Source organism: Nicotiana sylvestris, chromosome 2, assembly GCF_000393655.2.
Source record: "Nicotiana sylvestris chromosome 2, ASM39365v2, whole genome shotgun sequence".
NCBI lineage: Eukaryota > Viridiplantae > Streptophyta > Magnoliopsida > Solanales > Solanaceae > Nicotiana > Nicotiana sylvestris.
Genome location: NC_091058.1, coordinates 18,171,000 through 18,184,097, shown reverse-complemented (window position 1 = coordinate 18,184,097; position 13,098 = coordinate 18,171,000).

Genomic DNA, 13,098 nt, shown 5'->3' with positions numbered 1-13,098 from the left:
AAGTTACCAAAAAGAGAAATGATATTTCTCCTTGAAAACTCTGAGATTCAGAGAAAAGAAGAACCGTGGAAAATATTTCAGAGATATCTGATTAATGGATTATACTATCCGGGTGAATCATATAAAACCCGTACCTATTATGAAACTATCCTGATCAGTACAGGTAGTGCAGAATTCCAGCACTTTTCAGGTTATAACACAAATGAAAATGTTTATAACTTTTCAAAAGTCATTATCAAACAGATTATATCTGTTGAAGAATGGGGTATTTCCACAATGAAAGAAAGGCAGATAAGCCTTAATAAATCACCAATGAATTTCACTTATTGGGATTATATTCAAGCATTTGATAGAGTGCTTTATTATAACAATGAAAGACATAAGCATACTTGGTTTATCAAGGTATGCGCTAAGGTATTTACAGGACCTATCCCTAACTGGTTTTTAAACTGGTGGTCATACCATGGTCCTACTACCAAAATTTTGCCTGAACCATTCCTGAAATTATACAAAGAATGGACAAAAGCCTCTCCGTTCTTAACAAATTTATATCACGCAGATCATATCTGCTATTTAGAAAAAATTGATCAGATTTACTTCTTTATTGAATTTTCTATCCCCTGGATCCATAAATGGACCCCGGAAATGGGTTATACGGAAGAACAAATCCCTTGTTTATATAGGGTATTCTACAACAATTTTTGGGACAAATTGATGAAAACTGATCCCAAAACAAAGACGTTATACGGCCAAGAATTATTAGATTCTATAAAAACACAAATTCATTTATATGTGACAGCCCCTCAAAAAAGGATAGTAGAAGAAAGCACTGTTAAACATATTGCTCGGAGAATATCAATCCAAGATGGAGATAAAATGGATTTGATAAATCAATACTTAGAAGGGTTGAAAAGAAATCTGCTCCAATCACTAGATCAGTGTGAAAAATCAGACACTTCAATGAGAAGTGAGACGAGTGGTGATGACCTCGTAGAAGATACTCAACCTATACAGCCAGAAATGATATTATCTGACAGAGAAATTGACAAGGTGGAAGAATTCCTCCAACAGATGCAAAATATGGACAAAAAGAAGACTTGACAGCTTATCAGCCGCCAGGACCCACTTAAACAGTAGATACACTGTTCATCAACAGTAGAAACACTGTTTATCTACAGTAAAAACACTGTGTAGGGACCCAGATGTGGGACCCATTTTACTATTCAAGATTCTTTTTTTTGTTATTTAAGAATGCTTCTTCATTTGAAGAAGAAGAAGGCCGGAACCCCCCTCTCTCTCGACTTTCTCTCTCCTCTCTCTCTCTCTCAACCAACCCCCTTTTGTAAACACTTAGTTCATAGCTTAGTTTGTAAATCGAGTTCAAGAATTAATAAAAGTTTTGAAGTTCATCTTCAGGGCCTTGCTTCTCGGCCTACAAGGTACATATTTATTCTTCTTTCAAGTATTTTTAGTATCTCTCCCTAGCCGTGACTATGTCCGGCTAAACGGATTCATATCTATGTTGAAGCACTAATTTCTCTTGCATATTAACCATGAAGAATCCAGACTCTTTCAAAATATAAAGAAATTTTAATATAGTTTCTTGATTTGGTTCCAAGATGGTGGTACAGTCGGTTCTGGTACTACTCTTATTGGCTTTGCCTTAGTGGCTACGTCTAGCCAGCTGTGACATTAAAGCCCGCTGAAGTTGTCAAAAGGGCTATCTCTTTCACAGTTAGAACTGCTAGACACATGGGCTCCGTAAGAGTATGTATCGGGCTTAGACAGGCCCCTTGCTTGGGTAAAAGGATATAGATCCTTCCATACAGTCATTAAACTATAATAGAATTTCCGTATATTTCGAATCCTTATTGGTCGTGCGGACTACCGCCAACCTTTAAAAGTGTACTAAAGCAGCTAGATCTGGATGGCCGTGCGGACTACCGCCCGCCTACCTAGATCCTGGTGTAAAATGGTATCAGAGCCTAGGAATTTTCATGGTAATTGTGTAATAGATATGAAAGATTCAACATAGATATGAAGCTTTTGGAATGGATCTGGGAGAAACAAGTACTAAAAGTACTAGACTTGAAGAGGTAGATATACCTCAAAACCTTGATTTGTTAAATAAATGGACAATTCCTAAAGTTTCTATAAAAACCATTTATGATTATGGTTGGTTTGATAAACTTTCTTCTAAACAATTGATAAAAACGACTGAACAGTCTTTAGCATTAAATTCATCTGAACAGACTATTCGTTTGTTAAACAAGCATGATATTGATTTATATAAACATCATTACCATTATGTGCATATTGGTATGGTTCAAATTGCTTTTAAACCTTTAACCCTTAAAGGGTTACCAGAGACCTTCTTAGCAGCTCTTAGAGATGCTAGAAATCTGAATTTCAGACAGTCTCTAATGGGTTCGATAGAATCTACAGTGGCTTATGGTCCAGTATATTTTAATACTCAACCCAATTTGCAACTATCTCTTTCTGATGTTAATATTCTTGATGCTTTAACTTTAAATGTGAAAACGCATGGTTATAATTATGCGCCTGGTTCTGAACTTATATGTCTGTCCTATAGGATTTATTTCAAATTATTATCTACTTTAAATCCGAAATGTAAGTTATACGATACTTCGGATCAGACCATATTGGTCGAAACCAATTTTGCAAAGTCCAAGGTCACCACTAGGAGACCTATCAGATGGGAGGAAATTAATTTTCCGACTACATGGACTTTAAATTCTGTTATATCCCCAAGTCAGATTACTAACGACTTGTCAAATACTGAATTTTCGCATGTCACTCAAAATCCGGATGGTAGGATTTGTATTCAATTTGATGATAAGTCTACTATTTATAATAGACATTCTTTTTCTAATCACAGACTTCTACCTGCTATGCAACATATTTCCCCTGTTGAACCAGTTTACGGTCCAGCTCGCAATCGTGCGGCTTCTTTACACACTATTGCTAGTGATTATCCCGATACCAAAGATAAGAGGGTTGAAAGGGTTAAGATTAACCCTCAAACAAATATTGTTCAAGATAATGACAATATTTCAGATAAGGATATTCCTTCTCTATCTGAGATGGATTTCGACCCCAATAATATTTAATGATTCCACACCAAATTGATTTTAGCCCAGGTTCCCGGGCCCGTATTTATATTCAAAAAGAATTTTTTAGTGAAAAATGGAACCAGTTTAAAACATGGTTTTTTGATACTTATAGTAAAGAGGATTTGAGTAATATATCTCAAGAATTTTATGAAACTTGTGCCTTACATAATCAAATTATGTATTTTGTTCCTTGGTTTATAACAACTTATTTACCTCTTTATATAAAGGTATTAGAAAGATCTTATAAAGACGGGAGTGGTAATATTACTAAAGCAATTTATCCGCCTCAGGCTCCCTTTATTTTACCTAATAATACTGGTATTACTTTCACTGCCTTTCAAAAATTTATTGATGATAATGTGGCAGCTATTAGTATTGCAGAAATTAATAAATTGATTTCTCAAAACAATTATTTGGGTTTATATGTTAAAATTTTAGGAGAACATATTGGTTCTCTTGATAAAAAACTTGATGATTTGACTATTTTAATAAAAAAAATGGGTACTAAGAAAGGACCAACTGATATTGCCTCCACTTCAGGAAGTAAAACAGCTGATCAAAACATTCTTACCCATATTCAAAGACCTCCTGAGATTCAGGATTTTAAATTTAAATCTCTTGATGACTTAGCTCAGCTTTTAGATAAAAAGCTTTCTGGTTTAAATATTAGACCTATTGATTTATCAAAAAATTTTGCTGATAAAATGGAGACCGTTTCTGATTATAAAACTGAGACTTGGTCAGAGTTTAATAAACTCAAAGGGATTGTTAAACAAAATCATAGGTATGCTGATAAACCGAGAATGCAGACCTATTATTATCCTCGTCCTACTCCTCAAGATGTGTTGATTGAGGAACGAGATTGGAATCAGACTAATACGTCTTATAACGGTTCCGAAATTTATGAATGGAATCTTGATGGTCTAACTGATAGACAATTAACCATTCTCGTACACAGAATGCTCATGTATTCGACTATCTGTAAAAGTGTTAAAAATACAGATAGAACTATTTGCAAAATGATTATTGCAGGTTTTACTGGCCAACTTCGTGGCTGGTGGGATAATCATTTATCTGTAGAGGAAAAGGCGTTCGTTATAAATGCTACGGCAACCGACGAAGGTGTTGATAACATAGGTATGGCTCTAGTAGTGGGCAGAGAGGATGCAGTCTATACTCTTATCCTTACAATTTTAGAGCATTTCAACGGTAGATTTACCTCAAACCATCAGACCGTCCGAACTTTACTTAATGGACTTAGATGTAAGACCCTTAGTGAGTTTAGATGGTATAAAGATACTTTTATGAGTAGAGTTATGGAACTACCCGAGAATAGATATGAGCACTGGAAAGCCAAGTTTATAGACGGCCTCCCTTCCTTATTTGCTGAAAGAGTAAGGAATGTGTTAAAGGGTAGTTGCGGAGAGATTCTGTATAATAATTACACCTATGGTAAGCTTATAGGTGTTTGTACAGAAGAAGGTCTTAAATTATGTAATGAGCTAAGACTTTCTAGACAGCTTAAGATAGATAAGCTTAAAGAAAGGTCCCAAGTAGGTGACTTTTGTACCCAGTTTGGTTTACCCGGAACTTCCACTCAAAATAGGAAGAAGAAAACCAAATATCATAGGTACCCTAACTCGGATAGCCCGTATAAGAAAAAGAGGTCTAGATATAGGCCTAAGGAAGAACGTGATACTAGAAAAGCGAACAGGAAATCTACTCGATTTGCGAAGAATAGATCCAAACGTGATCTCGCTGATATTAAGTGTTATAAGTGTGGAAAGTTTGGTCATATTTCTCCAAACTGCAAGCTTCAAAAGCTAAAAACCTTAGAACTCGATGATGAGTTACACGATAAGGTTTATGGCTTGTTATACACTTCGGGATCAGAATCTGACTATTACTCAGAGACTGAATCTGAAGCTGAAGTTGAGTTAATTGATTTTTCTGATAATAATAAAAATGTTGATACTGCTTGCACTGCTTGCAAAGGTGATATTTGTGCTTGTGATAGTGACGAATTTTATAAATTGAAATCACAATTTGATGATCTTAATATAAAAACTATTACATCTGACAATGTAATAGAACTTTTAAAAGAAGTTACTGATGAAAAACTTCGTGAAAAAATTATTACTTTAGCTGCAAGTTCAAGTTCTAGTAGTTCAAAAACTGTTGAAAAATACAAAAACGAATTTGAACACTTTGCACCATATTCTTTATCTGAGATAAATAGAAGACTTCAAAAGTCCAGTACTCCAAGTCGAGATACTTCTTTTGATGATTTAAAAGAAGAAATCGAAAATTTGAAAAGAGATATTAAGTCTCTTAAGCAAAATCAAATGATTTGCGATCACCGGATTACTCAAATTGAGAAAAATAATTCTCTACCTGAATCTTCGACTAAAGGATTTTCTGATTTTTCTAATGATAAAGGAAAAGAAATTTCTGATGAAAAATCTGATTTATTTTTAGGAATGATGCAAATTGTTACTGCACACAAATGGTATATTAAATGTACTATTTTAATTGATAATAATTTTTCTATAACTGATATAGCTATGATTGATAGTGGTGCAGATGTAAGCTGCATTCAGGAAGGATTGATTCCTACTAGATATTTTCAAAAGACTACTCATTTGGTGAAATCCGCTTCTGGTCATGCTTTAGATATAGAGTACAAATTGCCTAATACTCATATTTGCCAGAATAAAGTCTGTATTCCACATTTCTTCTTTTTGGTAAAAAACCAGTTATACCCTCCAATCATACTTGGAACACCTTTTATTAATGCTATTTATCCGTTTAATAATATAGATAAACATGGTTTTTCTGCTACTTATCAAGATAAAAAGATAAGTTATTCCTTTGTTACAGATCCCGTAACTAGAGATATTAATGCCTTGATTAATATGAAACAAAGGCATGTTAATTCACTACAATTAGAAATTCTTAGTATGAATATATTTGATACTATACAATCTGCAAAAGTTCAGCAGAAGATTAAATTAATTGCTGAAAAAATGGCCGTTGATGTTTGCGCCGATCACCCTAGTGCCTTTTGGAACAGGAAAAGGCATATTGTAACTCTTCCATACGAAGAAACCTTCTCTGAGGATGATATTCCTACTAAATCTCGACCTTGCCAGATGAATGCTGAGCTAGTTGAATTCTGCAAAAACGAGATTGATAGTTTGTTACAAAAGGGTTTGATAAAACCCTCAAAATCTCCTTGGTCATGTTCTGCCTTTTATGTTAATAATGCGGCAGAAAAGGAACGAGGTATTCCCCGCTTAGTCATAAATTATAAACCATTAAATAAACATTTGAAATGGATTAGGTATCCTATCCCTAACAAAAGGGACTTGCTATCCAGATTATATGACGCCAATATATTTTCAAAATTTGATTTAAAATCTGGTTATTGGCAAATTCAAATATTTAAAGAGCATACTTATAGGACTGCTTTTAATGTTCCATTTGGGCAATATGAATGGAATGTTATGCCATTTGGTTTGAAAAATGCCCCTTCTGAATTTCAAAAAATTATGAATGATATTTTTAACTCATATTTGGATTTTATCATCGTTTATATTGACGACATATTGGTATTTTCTAAAACTCTGGAGATGCATATTAAGCATCTTGATATTTTCAAGAAAATTGTTATACAAAACGGTTTAGTAATCTCTAAGCCCAAGATGAGTCTATTCCAAACAAGTGTTCGTTTTCTAGGTCATAATATTTGCCAGGGAAAAATTACCCCAATACAAAGATCTATTGATTTTGCCTCAAAATTTCCTGATGTTATCACTGACAGGACTCAATTACAAAGATTTTTGGGAAGCTTAAATTATATTTCCCCTTTTTATAAAAGTTTGTCACGTGATCTAGCCCCTCTATACGATCGGCTAAAGAAAGATCATAAACACCCTTGGACTAACCAACATACTGAGTTAGTCAAAAGTATTAAGGGGCGTGTTAAATCTTTACCATGTTTAACCCTTGCCAATCCTACTTGGCAAAAGATTATCGAGACAGATGCGTCTAATGTTGGATATGGAGGGATTTTGAAACAAGTAAATCCCAATAATAAGAGTGAATACTTAATAAGATTTCACTCTGGTAAATGGACCGAAGCTCAAAAGAAATACGCTACTGTGGCGCATGAAATGTTAACTATTGTTAAGTGTGTATTAAAATTTCAAGACGACTTATACAACCAAAAGTTTTTGATAAAAACTGATGCTCAATCGGTTAAATACATGTTTGACAAAGATTTTAAGCACGATGCTTCAAAATTAATATTTGCTAGATGGCAGGCTCAGCTAGCACCTTTCGATTTTGAAATACAATACAAAAAAGGAATTGATAATTCCCTTCCGGATTTTCTATCCCGGGAATATTTAGAATAGATTATGAATTATTATACCATGTTTTTGGATGATAAGGTACTAATCACTATTCTTAAAGTGATTAAATTAAATAGAGACTTACAAGAAGTTATACTTGATATTATTATGGCTGACATTATTCAAACAAGGGATGAAGAACACTCTAATTTTCAAGAAGTTATTGATATTCTTCAGTTAATTGAAAATGTGCGTCCCTTCGGTCAAGATGATATCAGCACTAGAATTATGTTATCCTTTTTAATTAATAATGATTTGCAATCACTTTTTAATAATGATTTGTAATTTCCGCAGAATGGACCCTTCATGGGTCACCCGGGGCAGAGGTAGGGGAAGATCTTCCCCTAGTAGAACTTATTCTCAGGGATCGTCATACGGATCCTCATCAACCGCTCCAGTAATACAAAGAGGAAAAAAGAGTTTGATAAACTCAAAGGTACCGCATACAGGAGAATCCTCAGGACATTCTATACATCTGGAAGATATTCCAGAAGACAGTCCGTTATACGGACATCTGCAGGCTTATTTAGCATCTAAAAAGCAAAGTGATACTTTTGCTTCAATTGCTAAGGAAGAAGACAATGATGATATCAAGTCATATGAAAAGTTACCAAAAAGAGAAATGATATTTCTCCTTGAAAACTCTGAGATTCAGAGAAAAGAAGAACCGTGGAAAATATTTCAGAGATATCTGATTAATGGATTATACTATCCGGGTGAATCATATAAAACCCGTACCTATTATGAAACTATCCTGATCAGTACAGGTAGTGCAGAATTCCAGCACTTTTCAGGTTATAACACAAATGAAAATGTTTATAACTTTTCAAAAGTCATTATCAAACAGATTATATCTGTTGAAGAATGGGGTATTTCCACAATGAAAGAAAGGCAGATAAGCCTTAATAAATCACCAATGAATTTCACTTATTGGGATTATATTCAAGCATTTGATAGAGTGCTTTATTATAACAATGAAAGACATAAGCATACTTGGTTTATCAAGGTATGCGCTAAGGTATTTACAGGACCTATCCCTAACTGGTTTTTAAACTGGTGGTCATACCATGGTCCTACTACCAAAATTTTGCCTGAACCATTCCTGAAATTATACAAAGAATGGACAAAAGCCTCTCCGTTCTTAACAAATTTATATCACGCAGATCATATCTGCTATTTAGAAAAAATTGATCAGATTTACTTCTTTATTGAATTTTCTATCCCCTGGATCCATAAATGGACCCCGGAAATGGGTTATACGGAAGAACAAATCCCTTGTTTATATAGGGTATTCTACAACAATTTTTGGGACAAATTGATGAAAACTGATCCCAAAACAAAGACGTTATACGGCCAAGAATTATTAGATTCTATAAAAACACAAATTCATTTATATGTGACAGCCCCTCAAAAAAGGATAGTAGAAGAAAGCACTGTTAAACATATTGCTCGGAGAATATCAATCCAAGATGGAGATAAAATGGATTTGATAAATCAATACTTAGAAGGGTTGAAAAGAAATCTGCTCCAATCACTAGATCAGTGTGAAAAATCAGACACTTCAATGAGAAGTGAGACGAGTGGTGATGACCTCGTAGAAGATACTCAACCTATACAGCCAGAAATGATATTATCTGACAGAGAAATTGACAAGGTGGAAGAATTCCTCCAACAGATGCAAAATATGGACAAAAAGAAGACTTGACAGCTTATCAGCCGCCAGGACCCACTTAAACAGTAGATACACTGTTCATCAACAGTAGAAACACTGTTTATCTACAGTAAAAACACTGTGTAGGGACCCAGATGTGGGACCCATTTTACTATTCAAGATTCTTTTTTTTGTTATTTAAGAATGCTTCTTCATTTGAAGAAGAAGAAGGCCGGAACCCCCCTCTCTCTCGACTTTCTCTCTCCTCTCTCTCTCTCTCAACCAACCCCCTTTTGTAAACACTTAGTTCATAGCTTAGTTTGTAAATCGAGTTCAAGAATTAATAAAAGTTTTGAAGTTCATCTTCAGGGCCTTGCTTCTCGGCCTACAAGGTACATATTTATTCTTCTTTCAAGTATTTTTAGTATCTCTCCCTAGCCGTGACTATGTCCGGCTAAACGGATTCATATCTATGTTGAAGCACTAATTTCTCTTGCATATTAACCATGAAGAATCCAGACTCTTTCAAAATATAAAGAAATTTTAATATAGTTTCTTGATTTGGTTCCAAGATGGTGGTACAGTCGGTTCTGGTACTACTCTTATTGGCTTTGCCTTAGTGGCTACGTCTAGCCAGCTGTGACATTAAAGCCCGCTGAAGTTGTCAAAAGGGCTATCTCTTTCACAGTTAGAACTGCTAGACACATGGGCTCCGTAAGAGTATGTATCGGGCTTAGACAGGCCCCTTGCTTGGGTAAAAGGATATAGATCCTTCCATACAGTCATTAAACTATAATAGAATTTCCGTATATTTCGAATCCTTATTGGTCGTGCGGACTACCGCCAACCTTTAAAAGTGTACTAAAGCAGCTAGATCTGGATGGCCGTGCGGACTACCGCCCGCCTACCTAGATCCTGGTGTAAAATGGTATCAGAGCCTAGGAATTTTCATGGTAACCAGGATCTAGGTAGGCGGGCGGTAGTCCGCACGGCCATCCAGATCTAGCTGCTTTAGTACACTTTTAAAGGTTGGCGGTAGTCCGCACGACCAATAAGGATTCGAAATATACGGAAATTCTATTATAGTTTAATGACTGTATGGAAGGATCTATATCCTTTTACCCAAGCAAGGGGCCTGTCTAAGCCCGATACATACTCTTACGGAGCCCATGTGTCTAGCAGTTCTAACTGTGAAAGAGATAGCCCTTTTGACAACTTCAGCGGGCTTTAATGTCACAGCTGGCTAGACGTAGCCACTAAGGCAAAGCCAATAAGAGTAGTACCAGAACCGACTGTACCACCATCTTGGAACCAAATCAAGAAACTATATTAAAATTTCTTTATATTTTGAAAGAGTCTGGATTCTTCATGGTTAATATGCAAGAGAAATTAGTGCTTCAACATAGATATGAATCCGTTTAGCCGGACATAGTCACGGCTAGGGAGAGATACTAAAAATACTTGAAAGAAGAATAAATATGTACCTTGTAGGCCGAGAAGCAAGGCCCTGAAGATGAACTTCAAAACTTTTATTAATTCTTGAACTCGATTTACAAACTAAGCTATGAACTAAGTGTTTACAAAAGGGGGTTGGTTGAGAGAGAGAGAGAGGAGAGAGAAAGTCGAGAGAGAGGGGGGTTCCGGCCTTCTTCTTCTTCAAATGAAGAAGCATTCTTAAATAACAAAAAAAAGAATCTTGAATAGTAAAATGGGTCCCACATCTGGGTCCCTACACAGTGTTTTTACTGTAGATAAACAGTGTTTCTACTGTTGATGAACAGTGTATCTACTGTTTAAGTGGGTCCTGGCGGCTGATAAGCTGTCAAGTCTTCTTTTTGTCCATATTTTGCATCTGTTGGAGGAATTCTTCCACCTTGTCAATTTCTCTGTCAGATAATATCATTTCTGGCTGTATAGGTTGAGTATCTTCTACGAGGTCATCACCACTCGTCTCACTTCTCATTGAAGTGTCTGATTTTTCACACTGATCTAGTGATTGGAGCAGATTTCTTTTCAACCCTTCTAAGTATTGATTTATCAAATCCATTTTATCTCCATCTTGGATTGATATTCTCCGAGCAATATGTTTAACAGTGCTTTCTTCTACTATCCTTTTTTGAGGGGCTGTCACATATAAATGAATTTGTGTTTTTATAGAATCTAATAATTCTTGGCCGTATAACGTCTTTGTTTTGGGATCAGTTTTCATCAATTTGTCCCAAAAATTGTTGTAGAATACCCTATATAAACAAGGGATTTGTTCTTCCGTATAACCCATTTCCGGGGTCCATTTATGGATCCAGGGGATAGAAAATTCAATAAAGAAGTAAATCTGATCAATTTTTTCTAAATAGCAGATATGATCTGCGTGATATAAATTTGTTAAGAACGGAGAGGCTTTTGTCCATTCTTTGTATAATTTCAGGAATGGTTCAGGCAAAATTTTGGTAGTAGGACCATGGTATGACCACCAGTTTAAAAACCAGTTAGGGATAGGTCCTGTAAATACCTTAGCGCATACCTTGATAAACCAAGTATGCTTATGTCTTTCATTGTTATAATAAAGCACTCTATCAAATGCTTGAATATAATCCCAATAAGTGAAATTCATTGGTGATTTATTAAGGCTTATCTGCCTTTCTTTCATTGTGGAAATACCCCATTCTTCAACAGATATAATCTGTTTGATAATGACTTTTGAAAAGTTATAAACATTTTCATTTGTGTTATAACCTGAAAAGTGCTGGAATTCTGCACTACCTGTACTGATCAGGATAGTTTCATAATAGGTACGGGTTTTATATGATTCACCCGGATAGTATAATCCATTAATCAGATATCTCTGAAATATTTTCCACGGTTCTTCTTTTCTCTGAATCTCAGAGTTTTCAAGGAGAAATATCATTTCTCTTTTTGGTAACTTTTCATATGACTTGATATCATCATTGTCTTCTTCCTTAGCAATTGAAGCAAAAGTATCACTTTGCTTTTTAGATGCTAAATAAGCCTGCAGATGTCCGTATAACGGACTGTCTTCTGGAATATCTTCCAGATGTATAGAATGTCCTGAGGATTCTCCTGTATGCGGTACCTTTGAGTTTATCAAACTCTTTTTTCCTCTTTGTATTACTGGAGCGGTTGATGAGGATCCGTATGACGATCCCTGAGAATAAGTTCTACTAGGGGAAGATCTTCCCCTACCTCTGCCCCGGGTGACCCATGAAGGGTCCATTCTGCGGAAATTACAAATCATTATTAAAAAGTGATTGCAAATCATTATTAATTAAAAAGGATAACATAATTCTAGTGCTGATATCATCTTGACCGAAGGGACGCACATTTTCAATTAACTGAAGAATATCAATAACTTCTTGAAAATTAGAGTGTTCTTCATCCCTTGTTTGAATAATGTCAGCCATAATAATATCAAGTATAACTTCTTGTAAGTCTCTATTTAATTTAATCACTTTAAGAATAGTGATTAGTACCTTATCATCCAAAAACATGGTATAATAATTCATAATCTATTCTAAATATTCCCGGGATAGAAAATCCGGAAGGGAATTATCAATTCCTTTTTTGTATTGTATTTCAAAATCGAAAGGTGCTAGCTGAGCCTGCCATCTAGCAAATATTAATTTTGAAGCATCGTGCTTAAAATCTTTGTCAAACATGTATTTAACCGATTGAGCATCAGTTTTTATCAAAAACTTTTGGTTGTATAAGTCGTCTTGAAATTTTAATACACACTTAACAATAGTTAACATTTCATGCGCCACAGTAGCGTATTTCTTTTGAGCTTCGGTCCATTTACCAGAGTGAAATCTTATTAAGTATTCACTCTTATTATTGGGATTTACTTGTTTCAAAATCCCTCCATATCCAACATTAGACGCAT